General features: G+C 48.3%; 1 protein-coding gene across 9 annotated transcripts in view; it reads right to left on the bottom strand.

The window, feature by feature from the left end:
* The window catches only part of NTM (neurotrimin), a 676,763-nt gene that overhangs the window by 393,039 nt on the left and 257,960 nt on the right, over positions 1–25,764 (bottom strand). The gene's annotated exons all lie outside the window — the stretch shown is intronic.

Raw genomic sequence — 25,764 nt, 5'->3', positions numbered from 1 at the left:
TGTCTTTAAGGCAGGAACTCACTGTTCTTCAATGGAATTCTCCCTGTAGTGAATTCTAAAGGGGCAGGGCTGCATATATGGCTATGCAAGCCTGTGGCAAACAGGGTGCCAGGTGGCGGTAGTGGGAGTGGACAGAGTGAGGGACAAAGGAATCTAACATGTATATGACAGGCTGATCATTCTAAATGTTCACCATTTAAAGGTTGATCCAAAGCCTATTGAAGTCTAGGGGTATGTCTAGACTGCAATTAAACCCCCCCGACTGGCCTGTGCCCACTGGCTTAGGCTCATGGGCTCGGGCTAAGGGGCTGTTTAATTGTGGGGTCGACGTTTGGGCTTGGGCTCGGTTCTAGGACCCTGCGAGGGTCTCACAGCTTGAACCCAAAAGCCGCCTTAGCCCGAGTCCCACAAGCCTGAGTCAGCTGGCACAGACCAGCCACAGGTGTCTAATTGCAGAGTAGATGCACCCTAAGAGAGCATTTCCATTGACTTCAATGGGCTTGGAGTAGGTCTTTAAGCTGTTCAAACCTTTTTCAGGGACTGAGATGCAGCATCACCTTGGCACAGAAGCCGACAGGCGCATGCATCGAGACTGGTTCCAAATGTCCCATCCCTTAAAGGTCACAGGAATGATCAAAGATTATCAAGCCTCCTTTGTGGCGATTAAGTTCTGCCAAGAGTCGTGTCTGCCCTCGGCTCCAGCTGCCACATCCAGGGTCAATAAACTATTATTCTAACAGCTTTTCACAGCCCACTGACTTGAAATTGACTGCCTGAAGCTCTGTGTTACTTCACGGAGGACAGAGGAAATAAGAGCATGTGGGGAAGAGAGGAGGAGTGTAGGAAGAGAGGGGTGAGAATGAGGAAGGGGCATTGCTTGCAAAGCAGATTTATTGCAGCTGAGAAGCCTGAGAGAGGCACTACTTCCTGCAGCACAGACGTTCAAACAGGTGCCACAAGGGGGGTCAACTCGCCCTAGCCAGGCAAGGCTCCTGCCTGAATGTTTCCAAACTGTGCATGCTTCCCTGGGCTTTGATCCTCCTGCCCCTTGAGCAGTCATTTACAGCAGGGCAATATGGGGTAAAACACTACCAGATCTGGCCAGCTGCATTTTGCACTGTGGTAGATGACTGCACAAGAAGGATGAGGGCAAGGGTGAACTGGCTCCCATATTTCTAAGTCCAACTGAAGCTCAATCCCTTCAGTTCCTTATGGCTGTTACACTGATCAGCCAGCGAAGCTGGGTCCTAGGTATCCTGCACCCAGCCCCGGCTATTAACAAGCACTGATATCTCATTCAAGGTGAGTAGGACTGGGTTGAGGGTCCAAGCTTCAATGCCAACAAGGCATCTGAAAATGAAAGAACTGGATGAAAGGGATGTCAGATGTACATTTCAAGAGATCCTCTTGAAATTCAGACAAATGACTCAAGATTCTTGGGTCTTGGTTCATTATTGTCCTGCACTTGTCCAGTCATTTTCGTCACCACAACGCACCTGCAAATGCTACCATTTGGGTTTGATTTGCTAGTAGATTCCACTCACTTTGCACTATTGTGACTGCACAAAACACTGAGTGGGCATGAATCAGGCTTTTGTTGTTTAGGGGTCTTTCTTAGCAGTCCTGCCAAGGGTTAAAAGAGGCCAGTTTTAAAGGTCAGATGTTAGTATCAAATATGGACTTCACAGCCTTTCATTGAGGAAGATCTTCAGTATCCCCAGCTCCAAGTGTTCAAAAACTGTGAGCTGGACCCCACAAAAAACATTGTGATTGACTTGAAAATCATGAGATTTAATAATAAACTACTATTATTAATAATACATTTGGGTATTTTTATTTATCTTCTCATTTTTGAGCCTTTAGGCTTTGCATTTTCAAGCTTAAAAACTTATTTTGAAGAAAAAAATAAAGATGAGATATGTCAGATTATAACATGACTCCAGGAGCTGGTACTTTAAGAAAAAAACACCAGACATCAGGCACTATTGCCAACAAAGCACTTTGCACTAAAGGTGTTGGTTTGTGGGGCTCCCAAGCAAAACACTGAGCCATTCTGAAAGGACAAGAAACCCACCTAGCTGTGTGAGATCCGCATTTCCCCAGAGCAGTTTAATCTTAACAAACGTCTGTTGCTTTTGGCTCCTGTTGTGTTTCAGAGACATTTGAGAGAAGCCGCTGAAACTAGGCAAAATGAAAAAGTCAGCCTGATCTATGGTATAATTACAACTTTGTTTGGAGAGGACACCAAATTGGCCCATCACGTGCATGTGTGTATGTTTCTGTTTTTGTCTAGAAATTAATTTTCAGATCAAAAGGAAACCAGTTAATGACAGAAGATAAATAGGGTTGGCAGAGGATGGGGAAAGGATGAAAAATCCTGCAGCCCTCGGGACATCTCTTGCCATGGAGAGGATTAATATTTCTGACAGGTTTTCACTGGGAAAGAGAAGGAACTTGCTGATCAACTCTGAGGCAGAGTCCAAATTTGATTCCAAATGGAAAAATGTTTAAAGAGAGTGAGACGCACACACACACATAATAAAGGTTCTAATCTATTAATCTCTTCCCTTGATCTAGAGGGTAGAACTAAAATGATGTTTGATGCTCTTTGACGCTCTCTGGAGGGCAAATCAAATAACAAATAAGGGGGGAAAAAAACAGCCAGAAAAACCAATACTGTTTATATCACATAAAAATAGACAGAGAGCAAAATAAATAGTAGGGTTGTTGGTGTTTGTTTTTTCCCTTATGAGGAAGGGAGGGGAGAGAGCATATTTTCTAGCTTCCAGAACAGACTTTTTTTCTATCTGAGCTCTGACATATCTAGGATAAAGAGTTCACATTAGATTATAGCACTGCCTGATTGGCTCCTGGGAATTCTAGCCTTGCTCTAGTTGTAGAGTAATTATTAATCCTACTTTACTCTTCTATAGCAGCTTTTATGCGAGGATCTCCAAGTGCTCTGCAACCACGAATTAAGCTTCACATACCCCATTGCACCATATTAGATAAATATTAGCAGCCCCGTTTTAGAGCTGGATAAACGAAGGTACAGAGAAGTGAAGTGATGTCCCAAGATCGTACAGGGAGTAAGTGGCAGGACCACAAATAGAACCCAGGTGTCCCTGATCCCACTCCCCCTATTCTAACCACGTAGGGTGACCCCAGACAGCAAATGTGAAAAATAGGGACAGGGGGTGGGGAGTAATAGGAGCCTATATATGAAAAAGCCCCAAATATTGGGACTGTCCCTACAAAATCGGGACATCTGGTCACCCTATAACCATTCCACCATCACTTTCTCTCAGCATGGCTACCTGCGTGCTCTGCTTTGACTATCTGTGTCAATTTCACAGGTCACTGTAGCTTGCCAAAGTAACACTCTCTCTTTTCTCCCCTGATATTTCAAAGTTGCCTCTCGCTCCTCTTCTCCCATAGATGCCCTCTCCGTGTTGTGCTTTCCCATGCATGGGGAGCAGCTCTCCGCTTCAGGACTGAATGGTTAAATTGGCGGAAAGCAATAAAACAAAGAAACAAAGTCAAGTCTCCACGGGAGAGAGCACAGGGTGTGCACGGGTGACTCCGCTCTAACATGCGGCAACAACTCTGCCCTCACAAAATGGCAGCTGCCCCTACAGACCGCAGACTCCTGGAAGCTTAAAGGCAGACTCCTCAAAACAAAACACTGCAATGCGGACACACACACACACACATCACACAGCAGCTCACAAGAATTTGCTGTTCAACCCATTGTAACTGTTCTCTTTCTAAATAACCAAACAATCCCCCCAGGACATAGTGTAATAAACCCTAATGCTGCAGACAATCCCATATTACCCCCATAATCCCATATTACCATCAGGCGATAACCCTGATTTCTCAACTCCAAGCACCCAGGCCTCTGTCACTTGAGCTAGAGGAGAGCTTTCTAGTTTCACTTCTAGCAATACGTCTTCTATACGTCTTTCTGAGCCAGTCACCAGAGGGCAACCTTGTTGCCTCGCTCAGACACAAAAAGCCCGTCCGCTACCATAGGCCTCCTCACCCGTCACCTCTTTTCTCTGCTATAGAGGGAAAAATTGTGTGCAGCTCTGATTTGTTTTGAAGGTCGTTTGAGCTCAAAGGGGAGGCCTGTCAGTTTGACATGAATCCCAGGCTGACTCCTTGGAAGGCGTTATGCAGAGGTGCGTAGAGAGAGGCAGGGTTGTCTAGTGGCCAGTGCGCTAGACCAAGACGACCTAGACTAACTCTCAGCTCTGCCACGTGACCGTGGGCATGTCCTCTCTTGGTGTGTTTCCCACGCGCTGTCTGTCTTCTCTACTTGATAAACTCTTCGGGGCACAGGCTGTTTCTGCCTATTTGGCTGAACAGCACTTAGCTCAGGGGAGTCATGACTTGGTTGGGGCTTCAAATAATAAATACACCGCATAATCCAGAGACCTCCCTTGGAGTGGCTTGCCTTTACAGAAAGTATTTATTTATTTATGTCGCTGGCCTGACCGATATAACAAGTGTCTCTTTGACCTAGGAAACTCAGTCTTAATTTTCATCGTTTTACCCAAAGAACAATGTGTCCTGGGGGCGTCTTTGAGCTCAGCAGACACTGTCATCTTCCAGACAAATGCTGGAAGTACCCATCTGCCACGTTATCAGTGTGTGTTGGCTCACTGAGCCGGACACAGCTTAGGGGGCGAGGGAGCTCTTACTCTTATGGAAGTGATGGATGCTCCTGCTAAACTCTTCAGCGCTTTAGAGACACCAGCACAGACTTGTGTTTAGAGTTGCTAGTTTTTCCCCACCCTAGACTGGAAGAACAGGAGATTGGGGTCTTCCTGGGAGATTTCAGTTCCTGTAGGGTGGAAGTAAGTGAGAAGAGCTGATTGCCCCCTCAATGGCTCACTAGAGCATTAGGTAGAACCTCAATTAGCCAAAATTCGCCATTATCTCAACCAGGTTATATCCCTTGGCATGCATTAGCTGAGAGGAAAGCCGGTCCTGTGGTTCAGATCAGGGTTTAGATTCTGGCACGGTCATTCAGCAAGTTACTTTGGGCTTGTCTACACAAATTGCCCTGCAGGGTGGACTAAGGTGGCGTGAATTGCAGCAGACACTCAAGTGCTGCCTTGTGTGAACACTGTTAACATGAACTAACAGGTACCTAGTTAGCAATTTACATGGTCCTGCTTGGCGCGGACTACATTACGCCAACGAGTGGTACCTTTTAGATCGCACCAGCAGCGTCCACGTGGGACAGTTGCAGAGCAATGCCTCGGGCTGCACTGTGATTCACACCCCCATAGTCTGTGCCACGGGGCCATGGAGACGTAGCCTTAATCTCGCCGTGCCTCAGTGCCCCATTCATAAAATGGGGTTAATAATTCTGTTTTACCACTTTTGTCCATGAACTCTTCAGAGATGGGACTCTCTCCTACTGTGCGTCTATTCACTGCCTACCGCCACAGCCCCCTGATCTCAGCTGGAGCCTCGAAAGCTACAGTAATGTAAATAATCTCCTGGACATCTATTAGATATATTCAGTTCCTTCAATTCTCCAAAGCTTTCCAATTTCCCCAGTGGCAGTCACATAATCGAGGCTCTTTGGCACCAAGATATTCAGCTTTATACAGATTTGTTCTTCCCTTCCCCAAAGCCACTTCTCCAATGAGGTGTCTAAGGGATGGCCCAGTCTATGTTGAATATCGAAATAATTTGAAATAAATGCCAATAATAGTAAAAATTGTAAAAAAAACCCAAAACACCCCAACAACCATTAAATAAAACACCCTTTGCTGCTCCCTAGGCACACGTGTTTGTCTTCCAAGTGGCAAAATAATTACATTTTGTTTTTAATTTCTTATAGATGCTACAGTAATGCCTATCGGCCACCCTCTGAAGTCACAGCTCCATTGAGCCACTGAAAGAGTTTATAGTCTAAACTGCCATCTCCTCTAGTTCTTGCATTCTGCTGCCCATGCCAGAGAGATTGACTTCCCTGCTGATTCTCATCTTAACTTAACCCCCTGGCCATGTTTGTCATGTCCCCACTCTACTGGCTAGTCCACACAGACAGTAAGGGCCTACTACTGCTACCAGCAGATGAAGCTAACCCTCTAGGTCAAGGGGTAGAACTTTTGGTGCTGAAAGTCCCACATTCCGTGTTCACTGGGGATACCTAGTGTGAGGCAGGGAGTTGTTGTATGATTTGTGTGATCCATTCCACAACCCGTACTTACATGCAGTGGTGCTCACACAAATATCCCTATTAAACTACTTGCATGAATCCTGCTTAGCTCTAGTTAGAGTGGAAGAATCAAGCTCTTGGACTGTCAGGTTTTTGGTGCTGGGAGAGCAGTCTCTATTTGTTCTCTGTTGAGCCATGCAATTCTAGGGCACAATTTGAGCAGGCTGGGTTTTTCAAAGGAATCTTAGGGAGCTGAGTGCCCAGTCCCATTGAATTCGCTCTTATAGGCTCCTCAGTTGCTGTGTAATAGTCCTCTGCTGAACTTCCTGAAGAACCCGCATTTCCTGCTCACATGGATTTACGTTCTTCATCAGCCAGCCTTGTTGTTAATGAAATGCCAATGCACATGAAGCTTCATAAACCTACATGGAAGAACCACACGGTCCTTCCCATGAATAGCTCACAGTGCAACTCAGCCAGCCATAGTGCGTGGGGGAAACAGATCAGGTGCAAGAACGGGTGGTGACACCCTATGGAGAGCTAGTGACAATGGAAGCAGTGGGGGTTGAGGAAGGATTTGGAGGGATGGGGGACTCTCAGTACTTAGAAGGACAGGGCAGGGAGGTGCGATGGCTTCATGGGCGAGTATCTGTCTGCAGCCTCTGCTGCAGGGAATCTCAGAGCTACGTAAGTAGGCGTCAGAAGCCTTACTCGGGCCGTACAAGAGATTCCCCTTGACTTCAGGTCTTGGAGACCTGTGCTTTTGGAGAAAGAGGACCAGGGTTCTCTCCCCATCTTTGACTGTGCATCTGCAGATGCTGTTGGTCTTTCCAGGCGAGGAGGGTGGCTTGTATTTAAAGCCTATGGGTAAAGGAAACAATTCAGCCTCTTAGACCTCCCGCTTCTGCGTCTTCTGTGGGCAGCAAAGCCTCGTTGTCTGACGCAGAGCACAGCTACCGGTGCCCTTATACATATGTATAAAAACAGCTAACAAGCACGTTCACTTCCTTAACACAGCGAGGAGAGAGGGCCCCTCTCCACCTCAGCCCAAAACAAGCAACAGCCCTTCTGGAAGAGGAGTTGGGAGGAATTTGCTACTCACTACATATACGCACCAGGTAGTGCTGAGGGAAATCTCTGCAGTGTAATCAGATCAGCCGGCCAGACTAATCACATCCCTGGTGCGGGTGTTGCCTTGCCAGGAGTAAGAGCCTTTTGGCAGGTAGGGGATGGATCTTGGGAGCTGACAGTGTACTGTCTCAGAGCCGTCTACAGCTGATGAAGTGTCAAATGAGATGGAACAGAAAGTGAAATCCATCTGCAGGGAAGCAGGCGCTACCAGGCTGATTAATACGCAGAAGAAGAGGAGGAGGAGGGAGAGTTAGCCAGAGCATCTCTGAGACCCACTGCCGCTTCCGTGATCTGTGAGTCAATGTCGTGTCAGGCCCAAAGGGGCACCTGACTCGCCCTTCTACACAACGGGAAGATTCCCTCCCCCCCCTTCGGCTCGCGGGGAGAATGGCGAGATTGATAATGATTTCCATCGATAACTGCTATAATTACAATCACAGTCAATCAGCGTCACAATCATAAACACCATTAATGACTCCCATTAATTACTGTCCTTTTTCATTATGACTGGAGAGGGCCCCAAGCCACAGCCATGCTGGGCTGGTTTTTAATATGGGGAGGGGCTCCGAACTAGGATGTGGGGGCTTGGAACGAGTCTGCTTGGGAAATTCAGATCTGGCTTTGGAGTTTGAGCCCCCTTCCCCCCCCAAAAAAGAATGGGGGGGTGCGCAGATTTTGGTTCAAGCCCATTTCTCATCAATAATAGCAAAAGAGCTTTGAGAAACCCAGCAAGAGGATAAGTTAGATAGGTCCCGGCAGTTTATCTTGACGATGGTTAGGCTGGTAGGATGCTGAAGCCACTTCCTAGAGCCTTGCAGGTTGACCAGAGCTGTCTCACTGTCTCTTGGTACTCCCCCATCTGTTTATACCCATCTGTTGGCTCTTACACCTAGCCTGGCTGTTCTCTGGGGGAAGGGATCATCTCGTTGTTCTGTGTTTGTACAGCACCGAGCACAATGGGGTTCTGGTCCATGACTGGGGTGCCACGATACTCAGAAATATAATAATATCTGTGCTGGGACTCGCAAGGCTGACTTTCATATGATAAGATAGCAGCACGCTCCTATGGCAATGGTGCATTTCACGACTGCTTACGAGAAAAGCTCAGGCCAGAAGGCAAGGCCTCTACCCACATTCTCATCATCATTCGTTTTTTATTACAATAGCCCCAACCAAGATCAGGGCCCCATTGTGCTGGGTGCCGTACATATACACAATGAGAGACGGCCCCTGCCGACAAAGCTTACAATCGAAATAGGCAAGAGAGACAAAGGTGGGGAGGGGAAACAGAGTCACAGAGAGAAGTGACTCAGCCACGGTCACTCTGCAGATCAGTGGGAGAATCACGAATAAAACCCAGGTACCCTGAGTCCCAGTCAAGTGCACTATCCATTGGCCCACACCGCCCCCAAGGGTTGAAGATGATGGATTACTCATGTAAGTAATTTCTCACTGGTATGACTAAGGGCTTCCCAATCTAGCCCTTTGATTGGTATAGTTCCTTTCATCTGAAAGTGCTTTACAAACAACACACCTATTCTTTCACAAACAGAATCACCCGTCCACCCATACACACAGAGGAATAGAAAGGAAAACTCAGCATTACTGGGCAATGATTATCAAAGATGCCTATGGGAGTTAGGTGCCCAGTTCAATGGGATTTAGACACCTAAATCCTTTTGGATCCTGTGAAAAGCCCAGTCCTGGTTCACGTGGGATTCCAGGAACCCTTTTTCTTTTGGAGCTGGGTTTGTGTCCCAAATTTCGATTTGACTCTGAAACTTCAATCAGTTCAAGCCAAAAACAAAACCATTTTTTCAGATGGCATGAATCTGAAACTAGAAATCCCTCCCTAGCCCCCCAGGGAGCGGGTGTCGCACTGAAACTCAGTCCTAGCTCCCCGAGCTCTGATAAAACTGAGAGCAGTGCCGACAGGTTGCACAACTCCTGGCAGGAATCACCTCTCCTGGCGCCGAAACGAAACACGGCCAAAGAAAATACTCAGACGAAAAGCCAAACACATATAGCCACAAGGTTGTCTGTTTTGTGATATCCATTAATAGGATCAGCTAAACAGGGTCAGCATGTAAACGATAGTTGCTTTACAGATCACAAAAAAATAATTTAATCTGCAATGGTTTTTCACCTCCAGGGGCCTGAGAACTGGTATATTATATCTACTTATTTAGCTGATCTTGTTAAAAAGGTATCCAAAATAAAGAGGGGGGGACCTGTCACTGTGTGAGCTGAGCCAGAGAAAACTTTGCCTGTAGCAAGACTCTGGCAAAAATCCCAGTTCCATGCCACTGGTGGTTGAAATACAAACAACCAGATCTGCTGGGTGTACAATGCGTTTCACACAGCCCTGCCTTCTGAGTTCAACACCCTCTCCTCTCTTATCTGTCAGGTTGCCCTCCAGATGGAGGGGGTGGGAAGCTTAAGGACCTGCCACTTTTTTCCTCACTGCTCAGAGAGACAACATCCCTCGTCACAGCTTCCAAACAAGGATTGTGAAGTTGGAGCACGGCAAGGCTACTCCTCAACTGGCCATCTGGAGGATACAAGAATGTACGTCCCTAGGATGGAATTTGTGCCACCTTCAGGGCTACAACGTCCCTGCAGGCCAAAACATCGCTGCCTTCCTTGACGGTTCACCACAGCTGAGGAGCGACGGGAACGAAGCTTGGGGGAAGGAAACTGGAAGCGGTTTGGTTGTACAGTTATTGAGGGTGTCTCAGCTGGCTGGTGCCGCCGTTACCTTCCAGGTGTGATCAAATTCTTACCTGTACTGTAGACCGGGAGGGCTAAATCCAAAGCCTGTGGAAGCCAAGGCTAAGATTTCAATTAACTTTGTATCAAGCCCTGAAAAAGGACACAAACATGGAGCGTGCTCTCTCTCTCTCTCTCTCTCTCTTTGTCCTATCTTTAAAACACAGTCACACGTGCGATGGAGCCTGGGAGCAGCGATGAAGAGGACTTTGTCGTGCCATGGGGTTATGAATGGCTGAGATGGATGGGTGAGAACAGGTGGCACGAGCTGAAGGGGTTTTTTTTACCCTGGAGGAAGGAGGAAGGGAGTCAAGGCACAAGGATCTGTCCAATGAAGAAGTCACAAGTTAATGAAAGATGGGAGACTGGGGAGAATTTGCTCATGGGCAGGTTGTTAAGAGTATAAAAATATTGCTCGGGCACATAGGAATGAAATCAGGAGGGCCAAATCGCACCTGGAGCTGCAGCTAGCAAGAGATGTCAAGAGTAACAAGAAGGGTTTCTTCAGGTATGTTGGCAACAAGAAGAAAGCCAAGGAAAGTGTGGGCCCCTTAATGAATGAGGGAGGCAACCTAGTGACAGAGAATGTGGAAAAAGCTAATGTACTCAATGCTTTTTTTGCCTCTGTCTTCACGAACAAGGTCAGCTCCCAGACTGCTGCACTGGGCATCACAACATGGGGAATCGATGGCCAGCCCTCTGTGGAGAAAGAGGTGGTTAGGGACTATTTAGAAAAGCTGGACGTGCACAAGTCCATGGGGCCGGACGAGTTGCGTCCGAGAGTGCTAAAGGAACTGGCGTCTGTGATTGCAGAGCCATTGGCCATTATCTTTGAAAACTCGAGGCGAACGGGGGAAGTCCCGGATGACTGGAAAAAGGCTAATGTAGTGCCAATCTCTAAAAAAGGGAAGAAGGAGGATCCTGGGAACTACAGGCCAGTCAGCCTCACCTCAGTCCCCGGAAAAATCATGGAGCAGGTCCTCAAAGAATCAATCCTGAAGCACTTACATGAGAGGAAAGTGATCAGGAACAGTCAGCATGGATTCACCAAGGGAAGGTCATGCTTGACTAATCTAATCGCCTTCTATGATGAGATTACTGGTTCTGTGAATGAAGGGAAAGCAGTGGATGTATTGTTTCTTGACTTTAGCAAAGCTTTTGACACGGTCTCCCACAGTATTCTTGTCAGCAAGTTAAGGAAGTATGGGCTGGATGAATGCACTATAAGGTGGGTAGAAAATTGGCTAGATTGTCGGGCTCAACGGGTAGTGATCAATGGCTTCATGTCTAGTTGGCAGCCGGTGTCAAGTGCAGTGCCCCAGGGGTCGGTCCCGGGGCCGGTTTTGTTCAATATCTTCATAAATGATCTGGAGGATGGTGTGGATTGCACTCTCAGCAAATTTGCGGATGACACTAAACTGGGAGGAGTGGTAGATATGCTGGAGGGCAGGGATAGGATACAGAGGGACCTAGACAAATTGGAGGATTGGGCCAAAAGAAATCTGATGAGGTTCAATAAGGATAAGTGCAGGGTCCTGCACTTAGGACAGAAGAACCCAATGCACAGCTACAGACTAGGGACCGAATGGCTAGGCAGCAGTTCTGCGGAAAAGGACCTAGGGGTGACAGTGGACGAGAAGCTGGATATGAGTCAGCAGTGTGCCCTTGTTGCCAAGAAGGCCAATGGCATTTTGGGATGTATAAGTAGGGGCAATGCCAGCAGATCGAGGGACGTGCTCGTTCCCCTCTATTCAACATTGGTGAGGCCTCATCTGGAGTACTGTGTCCAGTTTTGGGCCCCACACAACAAGAAGGATGTGGAAAAACTGGAAAACGTCCAGCGGAGGGCAACAAAAATGATTAGGGGAGTGGAACACATGACTTATGAGGAGAGGCTGAGGGAACTGGGATTGTTTAGCCTGCAGAAGAGAAGAATGAGGGGGGATTTGATAGCTGCTTTCAACTACCTGAGAGGTGGTTCCAGAGAGGATGGTTCTAGACTATTCTCAGTGGTAGAAGAGGACAGGACAAGGAGTAATGGTCTCAAGTTGCAGTGGGGGAGGTTTAGGTTGGATATTAGGAAAGACTTTTTCACTAGGAGGGTGGGGAAGCACTGGAATGGGTTACCTAGGGAGGTGGTAGAATCTCCTTCCTTAGAAGTTTTTAAGGTCAGGCTTGACAAAGCCCTGGCTGGGATGATTTAATTGGGGATTGGTCCTGCTTTGAGCAGGGGGTTGGACTAGATGACCTCCTGAGGTCCCTTCCAACCCTGATATTCTATGATTCTATGCAGGGAATGGGGTGAGGTGGATTGAGGTGTGAGATGCATGCTCAGGAAGGAAGGATGGAGAGTCATCTCCTGCCGGTCTTGTCTACAGCAACCAGGACATCCTGCTGGTGATGGGATCAGAGTCCGAGATGAGGGATCACAATTTACTCTAGTGTCAGTAGGCACCAGTCTGCAGAGGGCGATGAAGACCACCTGTGCCAGATAGTGGCAGGTTTGCCATCAGCCTGGCTCTGAATTCATGGTGGTGAGGGGGTTATAGAAAAGGCATAATTTACTTCATCATCAGCCTTGAGACCACAAGTTGACAGAGGGGGAGATGGTGCAGCGAGCGACCTTCCAACAGTATCAGCCTTGCATCACAGGGGGAAATCTCAGGAAGAAGTTGCTTTTCCAATGGGGCCTGCTGCCAAAGTGGGGAGGAACAAGGGAGGTCTGGCTGGGCTGTGAGCTACGCAACTTCCTGGGGTCCCCAACCACTCACCTGCACTGCCTGGGCCTAGCGCCAGCCCTGGTTTGCTTGGCTGGTGCTTTATCCCCACCTGCTGTTCTGCTGGGCACATTTCAATTCATGTCAGATTGTGCTATTGACTTTTTTATTTTTGGTTTGCCCTTTGGTCAGATTTATATGTCAAAGGCAGTAAAATAAATGCGTGCACGTGAGACAGAGAGAAAGAGAGGCCTGGGTGCTACCGTGCATGGTGCATTAGACATACGGCAGATTACACAGAGCCTTGCACCTGTCCCATGTCATTTTTTGCAGGAACTCATTGCTATGCAATAGCTTTCCCCCTGCAGGAAGGCAGGGAGTTGGCGGCTCAGAACCGGAAAGATAGGGAGGTTTAGGAATGATAGAGGAGCTCTGGTGGGGAGGAAAGAGAAGAAATAACTTGGGATGGTAAGGGATATCAGTGCAGCAAATACAATCTCCAAGTGATCAGCAGGGGAACAGGCCTTCTCATGTGAATAAGGAGAGTGGGATCTGGCCCCCAGCGGGGTCAGAGAGGCTTCCACCCCAGCGCCACAGTATTACACTGTGAGGTACATTATGGGAAGCTCACACCTTTCACAGGAGTATCCAACATGGGGCAGGCTGGGAAGCCGGGCTACATGCCCAGAGCACAGCACCCATATTCCCTGCCCAGGACAGAATCCCTGCAAACACTCTCTTCCCCTGCATTGAGCCCACTAAGCAGGGCTGGCAAATGAGTTCACTCTGTACAACAGGCCATGAATCAGACAGGCCAGGACGTTTTCCGAAGATGCTTGGGTTGGTTCCCTCCCCAATACCTACATACAGCAATAGGAGACAGCACATTCTAGCTTCCTGCTATGGCTCAAATGCTGGGATTACTCCTAAAGGAGTTAGGTGCCTAATTCTCTTAGGTTCCTTTGAGGATCCCATCGTACTTATCCAAGCCCTGCATGTGACTGAACACGTCCCTTAGCAAAGGGGAGGAGAACAGGCGCAGACATCCGAGCCAAGGACCAGGATGGTGCTAGGAGCTGTACAAACACAGAACAACAAAGACAGTTCCTGCCCCAAAGAGTTTATCCGAGCCAATCACAACTCATCCCAATTGTACAATGAAGAAATGGGTAAAAAGCCAGAGAAAACCCAGGAGGTCAGAAAATACAACCTCAGCCCTATTTAGGTGGGAGGAAGCTCCCGGTAGCCCAACTGGGAAATCAGCTGAAATTGCCAGAACGCTAATTACAATGCACACTCCAGAATAAGACCAGATAACACTCCCTTTCCCGCCAGTCCTGTCATTTAAATACCTGCCTCAGTGCAGGGGGCTGGACTTGAGAACTCTGAGGTCCCTTCCGGCCCTCTATTTCTCTGGTTCTAGCTCTGTGAATTTTTCGCCCTGCCACTCCATGCTATGTTCCCTCTCAGCAGAGCTCAGCGGACCGCTTTCCCCCGCCTGCTGCTGGGCATTTTCATACAGGGGACAGTTCCCTCTGGCGCTCAGGGCCAATTCTGTTCTGATTGCTTCCACCAGATCAAAAAGGAAATTGAAAAGATTGCAGCGCACATACACACACCCGCGTGCCCACACAAAAGTGGGAAAAGGCAATGATTGGCGCCTCCAGCTGTGACCTTTATTTTCCATTAATGGACCTGGGTGAGTGTCGGCTGTGTTTGAAGCTGCATAAAATGAACTGAAAATAAGAGGGATAAACAGTAGCAGTTAAGGCCCTTTTTTCCCTAGAGGAATGCTGAGCCAATTTCAGCAAGTTATTGACACATAGAGAGCTTCCGATAGCTCCTGACAAGGGGTTGGAAAACAGCCAGGAGCCTCAAGTCACCAGGGACACAAGCACGTGAAACAAAACCCCCTATTCCAGAGATGATGGCTTAGTGTTTTAAACTCTTGCCTTTGGGATCCCTAAACTTTTGGAAGTCATAGGTTCAAACCCCAGCACCCGAGCTATAGAACTGTACAGGCCAGCATCTTCAAGCCTGGGTGCCTATGCTTAGCCTCCTGATCCAAGATTAGGTACCTACACAAGTGGCTTGATCGTCAGAGTGCTGAGCATCCACTTCTCCCTCCTTTGAAGATCGGCCCTGAATATGGATTTAGCTGCCCGGGTTTGGGTATTTTCACCCTCGTTCCTTGAAGTTCACCATGCTTCTCTCTTTTGGATGGGACCTTACAAAGTGTGTCTAGAGGTGCCAATATTTCTAATGCAGCATTTTCACATGACCGGACAGTGCCCGCCCCCTAGCTCTCTAGGTTTGTGCTGTTCTCGGGCTGAGAAGTTCAATGTCCGTCCACTTCACAGAAGCAGCTACCATTTATGTGCAAAACTGCAGATTGGGGAGGAGAGGTTATTTGCATACACAAATTGCAGGGACAAACAAAGAGGCCAGACTGAAGCCTCTAACCCGAAATGGCACTTTCGGAGAGAGTAGAGAACTTACTTTGATTTCTTGGGGGAATATCTTCCCGTCCTCCACTGTTCGGACTTCCATTGTCATCTGACTGCTGCTTTCCACCACAGAGGCAGCTGCATTTGCTCCTCTGCCTACAGTGGTCACCACTAAAAAGTCCGCATTTGCCAACAGGTACCTGAGGCACCATGGTTTGTCCCCTATCTTTAGGAAGTAAATGTGTATCTGTTGGCAAATATTGACTTTATCATGGTAACTGGTATATATAATTTGTTAAGCTCTTTGAGGAATTCGCTTTGCTAGATAAATGTAATATACTCATTCAGATAGTGCTGTATCTATATCCTCCTGGTTATAATTGTATTACACTAACCCCTAGATGCCCAAACTGAGATGAGGCCCCGTTGCGCTAGGTGCTGTACAGACATTAGGGATAACTCTGCAAGTGAAGATGTACTTGTAGCATGGGTAGACATCCCAGCTCTAGCTTTAATCCATCTACTGTGGGTAACAATAGCAGTGTAGACAAGGCAGCACTGGCTAGCAACCTGAGTACATGTCTGCCAAGGAGCCCGGATAGGTACTCTGGTTGCTAGCCAGTGTCATCACTACACTCTCAGGTAGGCTAGAAGGCTGGCTCATTCATCTGCTCCCCTCCCTGCCACAGACACCGAGGGCCCAGCAGTAGATTTCTGATTTATAATTTATAGGGAACCTTCTGCTGGATCTTTAAGCCTCTTTCTTTCCTCGGGAAACACTGGCACATGGGCTTTGCTCAGCAGATCAGAGACGATGCAGGTGTTTGAACAGCCCCAGATGCAGGGACTCAGAGGCCAACATTGGCCTAGGATCAGCAATTTGAAGACTCCAGCCGGCGCTGTGCTAGATAGCGAACTCTTTAATACTTTAAAATCAAATCTCGTCAATCTCCCAGCTAGGCCTTTAATTTAAATTTAATAGCTCTTCTACGTTTAACAAATAACTACTGATTATTAAAAAGCACCCTGGTTGAAGTGCATCACCTCTAGGGTGGGGACATGTGCAGAGACAGACAATGCCTGTAATAGCATTATTAAGCCTCGGTCTTAGGCATGTGTTTAATAATCACTTGCTACTTAATTAACTGGTGATTTCAGGGCTTACTTTGGGGGGGGGGGGGGATTTTTTCCAAAGAGAATGTAGTGCTGGGGAGAGGTGCTGGAGTGACAGCCCTGGGAACTGGTCTCCACACTTTACCCTTGGAATAAATGCAACACAGCCACTGTGGTCTTCCCCACCTTTGTACTTCGATGGCAGGGAGCGCCCCCTGCAGTCAGGAGGGAGGAGTTTACAGGCAGCCAAGTCCTACCTTGGGCTTCTCTGTTGAGATGCCCAGCAAGGAGCCAGGACACACTTATCCACTGGAAACTGGTTTGAGAAGCCACCCACTGGCCTCACTCACTAAACAGCCATCAAAGAGCTGTACCATAAGTCTGAGCTGTGTCTAGAGCAGTCACATGGACACTGAAAGGCTCACAACCAAGCCCCTGAGCCGTCTCATCTCCCTGTGGTGGGGATGCCAGTGTCTTGTCTGTCCGTTTGTCAGAACGCCTTCCCGGCCATTTCCTTTCTGGCTCCGAAAGGAGACGGGAGAGCTCTGAGACATCGCTCGGTTCGCTGGGAGGACAGAGGCTCGACCTGTACCATTCTGGACCTGCACGAGCCTTTTCATCTGCCAGTTTATTAAAAAAAAATAAATAAGGAAGCATTTGAATCTCTTCCTTCTGGAACGTCTGTGCCTGGCAATCACGAATGCACATCGCAGGAGAGTGGAGAGATTAAACAGACCTGATGGATTTGAGGTGCCGTGTTCTGAGGCTCAGTGGCCACGGATCAGTCCCCGTCAGCTCTGCGTTAGCTGCAAGCCTCATGCCGGGAGTTTCAGGAAGAGGAGTTTGATGAGTCGGTCGTCTTGCAGTATTTAAAGGGGTGCTGTCAGCTACTGCCCAAGGCTTTCGGAAGGGAGTCTGCTCTCTTCAGCTCAACATCTTAGAGTTTTTCTTCACTGCAGAGTTAACTTGAGTCCTGTCCATACTCCAAAACATTGACTTGAGGCTGGTCCTGCTTCTAACTCAAGATGGCTGACCCAAGATGGGGTACAGGCTAAAACTCAAGTGAGCACAACGTGTCATCTGCTAACACAAGTACTCTGCGGTGTGGACAAAGGCTAGCACCACTTGCCACTCATCCGCCAAAGCCTTGCCACAATTCCCCGGGTACCCAGAAAGGACAGACAAGCTTTCCCACAATTCACTGAGCAAGAATTCACCAAGCGGCTCAACGCTAAGACCCAGGGGCTCTGCCCCCAGAAGTCTCAGGACCACACGCAAGGGAGGGCAGCACCTGTGTGGACAAAGGAGCTGGGGAGTTATTGGTGAGGCTGCTCGCACTAGAGCAGGAGGAGGAGTGCAGATAAGTCATGTTAACCCTGCAGCAATGACAGACCCACAGAGGGGACTAGCCGTTCTGGGAAGGGTCTGCATAACTCAGCTCTCTGAGGATCCTAGCTCTGTTCACCAAGCAACTTGCCACCTGGCTGCTTTCTGTGCCGGGGATTCGAACATGGTCCATGGACCTGATCACTGTCCTCCAGAATCACTGTACCTGAGCTCCCCGCAATCACTAGCCAGCTTAGCCTCTACAGCTTCTCTGCGAGGGCTGGCAATATTACCGTTCCGGACTTCTCCCAAGGTCACAGAGGAAGTCTGGGCCAGATGCAGGAACTGAACCCACATTTCCTAAGTCCCACTCCAGAGCCTGGACCACAAGATCATCTGTCTTCTCCGCAGTTGTGTATTGCCAGCACATTCTCCGGCAAACCCTCAAGGAGCTAATTAAGTGCCAAGCTTTGCAGCAAGCAGTATGTCTGCCTCGCCCTTCCCCAGAACCCCACATTATCATATTTCACACTAAACATGAGATATTTAAAGGTAAGTTTCCATCAGGACACAGGAGGATTTATCTGCACAGGCTCCCATTAGCGCTAATAAAACCATGGCGATCAGCCTAGTACATTTCACTTTGTCCCGTATAAATGCCTTCACATTCACGAGACAAATGACTGCTGGAATCGTGGGCAGGAAAAAAAACCTCTGGGGCAAATTTAAGACCTTTTCTTTGCTAGGAAAAGTGGTTGAGTTTAGGTCACGCTCAGCTAACATATGCTCGCTAAGCGCATCCCCGCTACACCGTTTGCCTGATGTAGATGGAGGCTGGCAGCTTGTCATTTAATTTAGCAGCTCATGTTGTAGCCTAGCCCAGAGTTAGCTCAAGTGGTAGCGGCTCATGATTTTAGCCCAGTGGGTCTCTTCTGTATCGGTTTTTATACTGTATCCTTTCAAAGCGGAGGAGAACCTGAGCACTTTCCAGTCAGCGTATCGCCCAATTTGACGGATATCGAATATGTGTTTGTTCTCTCCTATATGTTTATGTTAGCCAGCAAGGTCAAAGAGTTCCTACTTGGGGAGGTTTGTGATGGCCCTTTGCTCCTGGTAGAGTTCATCCATAGTCTTGGGAACTATGCACCCATGGTTGGCTGCGGAGCAGGGCAAAGTGGTGGACTGGATTTACTTCCAGTCCAAATGCAACTCCCATCCTTCCTGTGTGCGGGGAAAATACAGAGAATGAAGGTCCACCTAACAAAGAGGCATTGCATGACACGGGCAGCCCCTTCTCGAAGGAGGGAACTCAGTGGTTCCAAAGTACAGAGACAGCCCCACCTTGTAATGCAGGACAGAGGAGCCCCTGCAATTCATAAGTATGTAGAGAGTCCTCATTATCATGTTGCAGGTCAGGGAGCTTCAGCTTTAGTCGGGTTTGGTAACTGCGGTGACTTGGTGCAGGACAGAGAGTGTTTGGAGGGATGGGGGCAAAGGTGGAAATGGGTAGAGGGGATTCTGGGAGTTGGAGGTGTGGAGACAACAGCCCCTCCCCACTTGGGACAGAGAGAACTTTGAAGGTGACTGGTGTGGAGACAGCTCCTCAGAGTATGTGGGAGGAGGCACTCTGAGGATGGGAGCTGAGCTGGGCAGGCAACCGTCCACCAGAGAGCAAAAATAACTTGAGGAGGGGAGAAGAGTCTGAAATACGAGGGCATGCTAATCCCCTGTGGGCTCCCAGGCTGGTCTGTTTCTCTAGACTACAAAAAAGGGTGAACATTGCCTTGCCAGAGTTCATTTCAGCCTCCTGCCAGAGACATGGATGCCAAAGGGAACATGATAGGGACCAGCAAAAAAACAAAAAACAAAGTGGCATCGATCCCACCTTGAACTCAGCAGATTCAGGGGCTGGACTCAGACAGAGGGCTGTCAAGAAATTACACTTGAACATGAGCGCCTCAAGTTGGAAGCCTTTTCCTAGGCCCAGTGATGGAGAGCAGAGGGGCCTGCCCTGTGCCTGGTCTGCTGGGAGACTGAATTCCAGGGGCGTGGGGCGCAGGAGGGAAAGGAAGGGGTTCCCGGTTGGGATAGCCAAAGTTCCCTCTGTGCTGCATAAGTCGATGGTTTCTCCAGGGTGTAAGTGGGCTGGGACAGCCCAGGACTGAATGACTCTACAGACTAAATTCCCCACTTCCCTCAGCAAAGGGTGCCCTCTCCAGAGGAGGATGGCAGAGCATCAGTGAAGACCGACTCCAAGGAGGGAAGCCTGCTTTTAGTGCCCTCCATACATAATACATGCTAACCTCTCACTTCCAGGGCCAAATGTAGCTCTTTTTTCACCGGGAGGAGAGCGTGGTTATGGAGCCAGCCGGGCTGCAAGGCCCTGAGACAGTTCATCAGCACTCCCGGGTCCCATGAGGGAGCAAAGAGGCATGGGCCGAAGCCCGACCCTCTCCCACTGCCATTGCTTTGCCAGACTCCTGCGATTTGATGGAGTGAGGACAGGGCTGGTCACACAGCATTAGCCTGAGCACTGAACTCGGGAGACCCCTCTGACGCGCCATAAATTTAGAAAATATTGATGGGGCTCTGAGCACACAATCTATGCTCCAGCAACAGGGATGCTTTGGGGTGTGGGGAGGAGGAAGAGGAAGGGTAGGAATTGGACAGGGCTTGCTGGGAAGTGGTTACTCACATAAAGGGAACATATAGCTTGGGGTCAACAAGCTGATCAGAGGCCTGTTTGCTTCCCGGGGAAAGGAGAGAGGGAGAAATGCTAAGCCTAACTGCTAGGGGGATGGGCACAATATCAAAGCCATAAAGAGAGTGAACATGTTTCTGAGATGATAGATAGATATCCCTAAAGGCTGGTCCCAGGACACCAGCATTAAACCCTGGGAAGGACTCTCTGGGGTCTGCTTGGATGACTCCAAAGTCCTGCCCCGTTCCAGAGAGGGACACCGCAACACAGTCGGCATCTGGCCTTTCCAGAAATTCAGGGTATCAGATCTAGAGTGTTTGGCTGCCCCCCCCATAGAATCATAGAATATTAGGGTCAGAAGAGACCTCAGGAGGTCATCTAGTCCAATCCCCTGCTCAGAGCAGGGCCAACACCAACTAAATTATCCCAGCCAGGGCTTCGTCAAGCCGGGCCTTAAAAAACTCTAAGGATGGAGATTCTACCACCTCCCTAGGGAACCCATTCCAGTGCTTCACCACCCTCCTTGTGAAATAGTGTTTCCTAATACCCAACCTAGACCTCCCCCACTGCAACTTGAGACCACTGCTCCTTGTTCAGTTACCTGCCACCACTGAGAGCAGTCGAGCTCCATCCTCTTTGGAACCCCCCTTCAGGTAGTTGAAGGCTGCTATCAAATCCCCCCTCACTCTTCTCTTCTGCAGACTAAATAACCCCAGTTCCCTCAGCCTCTCCTCATAAGTCATGTGCCCCAGCCCCCTAATCATTTTCGTTGCCCTCTGCTGTACTCTCCAATTTGTCCACTTCCCTTCTGTAGTGGGGGGACCAAAACTGGACACAATACTCCAGGTGTGGCCACACCAGTGCCGAACAGAGGGGAATAATCACATTCCTCGATCTGCTGGCAATGCTCCTACTAATACAGCCCAATATGCCGTTGGCCTTCTTGGCAACAAGGGCACACTGCTGACTCATATCCAGCTTCTCATCCACTGTAATCCCTTTTCTGCAGAACTGCTGCTTAGCCAGTTGGTCCTCAGCCTGTATCGGTGCATGGGATTCTTCCTTCCTTAGTGCAGGACTCTGTACTTTTCCCTGTTGAGACACAGGGACAGAGACCAGCGGCCATGTCTTGCTCTAGACAGGGACTCCTCTCAAGTGACTCTTCCCAGGTGGTTGAGATGCCGAGTTTTGACTTGGTCCCATCTCAGAAAAAGACAGTGCACAAATGATACTGCAAAGCGCAAACCGAGAGAGTTTGAAGGGAAATACGCACCCCTGGTTGAACATGTACAGAGATGGTTGGGGGAAACAGCTTCCTTCTAATCTTACAAACAATTCGTGACTAAAGAGCTCCCCCTGGTGTCTGGGACTTTTGCACCATCCTCGGGGAATTCGCTGCAGGACAAACTGGGTAAGTCAGTGTGCAGCCAGCTCTGCGCACGACTGGAGCACAATCACTGACAGCTCCCAAAGCAGAGACTGGGGAGATCCAGAGGGAGCAGCATCTGTTTGTATGATGGGAAGGGAACTAGCAGCTTCTACTCATCCTCTCCCTTATTTCACAGGCTGTCACCAGGGGCTAGGCAAAGCTCCGAACCCAACTGCAGCTCCTCCTTTGGTGCTCTCTGCTCCTAACCAATTACAGGGGAAACAGCAGTGAACTTGGGAGAGAGAGAACTGCTGGCAAAAAAACCTCCCAGGAGTCAATTAAAAAGAAGCTAGGAACCCCAGCATAGCATCCGTCCTCTATATTCCCAGGGGTTTTCAGTGGCTGCCTGCATTGCGAAAAAACAAAACACAGTCAATGGAGGGAAAATAAGCAGACCCATCCAACAGGTGGTGTTAGGGCCTGGAGGATTTGCTCCTGTCACCTCTCATAATGTAAGGGGATGCTCCCCATTCCACCCAGGATTCGTGTATCTGGATTTGTGTATACGAAGAGCAACAGTTCCCTTCCCAGGCGTGGCAGCCTTTGCTTATGAAATCCTAAATGGATGCACAATCCTCCCCCCCCTTTTTTTTCCCAAGACCTCTGGTTGTTATTTTGCACTGTCCCAGCTGAGGCTGCCATCTGCCAGCATGCCCCCCTGCCACGCAGCTTTGGAAGTGCTGAGGCCCATGTCACCATGAAGGTGACATTTTTCAGATTTTTTTTTTCCCCTTCCCGAGCAACTTAAAAAACACAAAGATCAGACAATTAAAAACCTCGCGAGCAGCCCCGTGGGATGACAGCAGATTGCATCTCAGCTACTCTGTAGCATGAGCCGCATCTGACCCCTTGGCCTGAGTTTCCTAACTTTTCAAATGTGAACGGAAAAGGGTTTTAAAGTATTAAAACAAAACCTTTTTTAAGATTATTATTATTATTCCAGTAGCAACAAGCCCTCCCCCCCAAACTGGCATGAGGCCCCATTGTGCTAGGGGCTGTACATACTCAGACAGATAGTGACAGACCATCCCTGTCTCATGGAGCTTACAATCTGTCTACATTATGGTAAAGCCAAGCAAGATTGTGCTAGACGCTGTGCATACTCACAGTGAGAGACCGTCCCCGACTGAAGGATCTTACAGTCCAGACAAAGAGCAGGCAAAAAGGAGTATTACCACCTCCCTTTAACAAATGGGGAACTGAGTCCCAGAGAGGTTAAATGACTTGCCCAAGGTCATACAAGATGACTACGGCGCAGCCAGAAAATAAACGTGGGTCTCTTGAATCCCTGTCCAGTGCTTTACCCACAAGCACATCCTTCCTCTTGCTAACACCTATAGGAAATAAATAGCTGTCTATAATGTGGTTAGCTGACGCTTTATCAATTTATAATAATAAAAAATCCATTTAAATTATTATCTATGTGTTTGGGTCCGTCTGCCCCAGCCATCAGATATCGCTTGTTTGCTTGATCCCACAGCTGCATAAATCTCTAGTTACTCCTTTAGCTCACATGGCTGAGACTCTGTTTTCAGTGTTGAAGGCCATAGGTTCAAAAGGCACCAGTAACCCACCCCTGGGGAAGTTACGTGATCTCTTCAAATTCATAGCAACTGGTGTTAACTCGGAAGTGTAACGAGGGTGATTTAAATGTCAGCATTGCTAACTATTTTACTGCTGCTCATTTTAGTAAAACTGGCCAGCTACCCCCTGGCTGCACATGGGGCTTGGATTTGTGGGGAGGACCCTTTGCTCGCATGCATCATTGGCAAAGCTCTTTCAAATCAAACTTGGAAGGGTTTTTGCCCATCTCCAGCCTCTGGGTCTCCTTCTCCCCCTGCCACGTTGAACACACATTCCTATTTACTCAGCTGTCTGTTACATCTCTGAGGATAGTATGCGAGATTTCCCTGAGCACCATCACATTGGGTGTCAGTATCTTAGATGACCTGTCACAGAACATTAACCTCTGGGCTGCACCCATGCATAGCACGGGTAACACACTATTAACATGGCCCATTGTCCATTGCAACATCAGTTTTCCCTGCAGCCCTCAAAGCCTGGAGATGGGACAGAGTCATCAGACTCGCTTAAAGGTTTATTGTTAGCTGCCTCGAGGCCAGCACACGGTCTCACTGATTTGAGGCTGGAGAGAGGACCAGACAAACCCATGCAAATGTCTGATGCTGTTGAGCCAACTCGCCATTTTCACAACACAACATTCACGATCCCTAATTACCAGCCTGACTTAATTTTCAAGCAAATTTACACTGATCACTCTTTCTGCTGCCTTTTGCTGTCAATTGCATAGATTAAGTAATCTGGCTACAGAAAAAAAATCCACCTACATTTCTTGTGTGTCCTGCTTCTCAGTTTCTTGGCTTCAATTCATGCCCACTTGTTCCTCTAATCCGACAGTAGTTTAAAGAACCTCATGGTATCAAGCCACTCAATTCCCTTCAGAAATGGGTAAAACCTCAACGAGGTCCGATCTTAATCTCCTCTTTGCCAGTAGTTACAGAGCCAATGTCTCTAACCCTGCTTGGATAGCAGACCTCTTCCAGACCCTGTATCATTGGTCTGGTTGTCTTCTTCTCTGTCTTTGCTGCTTTGCCGTTACCACTGCAGAATTGTCAACCCCAAGTGTTTAAAATGAATGAATCAGACTCTCCCAAATAAGAAGACTGGCTTCAAAATCTTTAAAGTTGATATCTATGTACATCTGTATCTAAACGTTGGGTTCTTTTGATTTGCTCTCTGGGTTTTGAAACATTAAAGTGAACTCAGGTCAATATTTTCAAGCTTTTTGCTGCAGCTATGAGAGCTACAAACATACTTTAAAAACGTCTCCCCTAATCACAGGCCTCCAGGAGCTGGGGGTTTAAGAAACGTTCCCTTGCAAGAACCCTTAGAAAAAAGTAGAAACCCTTGATGGATGCACAGTTAATGAAAGATGAAAACTTCAGCACTAAAGCAATCGGTCTAGTCTCAGTGCAAGTCTCAAAACCACCTTTCATCCAACCTTGCACCTTCCCCGACCCCGCCTACCACCCTTCCTTTGATGGACTGGGAACCCCTTGCTACAGGGCAACAATAATTTCCTCCCTTATAAATTGCACACTTGCATTTAACAATCCCAGTTGTCTTTGCTTTTGCTTTGATGCCAAAGCTTCTGGATTTAACTCTTTGTACCTTAGAGGCCTTTCTCCTTCTAGTATCTAGTAACCTACTCTTTTCTTTTGGCGTATAAGGGAAAGAGACAGGTTGAACGATTCACCCATCATCTCTTTCTTTACCCCTTGTTCCTTGTCTGTCCAAACTACTCTGGGTAGCCTGGTCTTCCTCTGGATTGACTGCACCCCAGTGTCCTGATTTACAGTTCATCTTGCTTGCTTTGAATCAGCATCAAATTTCATCCCTTTCCTATCAGGATCACTTTCTCAAGAGAGCCAAATCATTTCGGATACTATCCTAGACCAGGTTTCCTACTGCGCTTGCTGCTGTGATATCTCAATGCCTGACCCCTATGGGCCTAGGGACACTTGAAGGTCCATCTGGAAAGGTCAGTAGAACGCTGGCTGGATGGATTTATAAATTCATAAATCCCAAGCCCAGAAGGGATCCCTGTGGTCATCTAGTCTGACCTTCTGTGTAACGCAAGCCAGAGAACTGCCTCCAAGTAATCCCTAGAGCAGAGCTTTTAGAAAACCACCCAGTCTTGACTGAAAAGCTGTCAGTGATGGAGAATCCACCGCAACCTTTGGTAAATTGTTCCAACAGTTAATAGAGAAGAGAGCCCTGGGTGGGGGTATCGGTGGGGTGTATCGGGACAGTAGACTGTGTGAGTGGCTCGATGGCTGGTGGGAATGATGAACATGGGAACGGCCTGACAAACTCACTGCCATTTGACCGTCCTGTCAGAGCATTTCCGCCTATTCCCCAGGCCTGTG

This window comes from Caretta caretta, chromosome 22 (genome assembly GCF_965140235.1).
Source record: "Caretta caretta isolate rCarCar2 chromosome 22, rCarCar1.hap1, whole genome shotgun sequence".
Lineage (NCBI taxonomy): Eukaryota > Metazoa > Chordata > Testudines > Cheloniidae > Caretta > Caretta caretta.
Note: the sequence above shows the minus strand (reverse complement) of the source record. Positions and strands in the feature narration are given on the sequence as shown.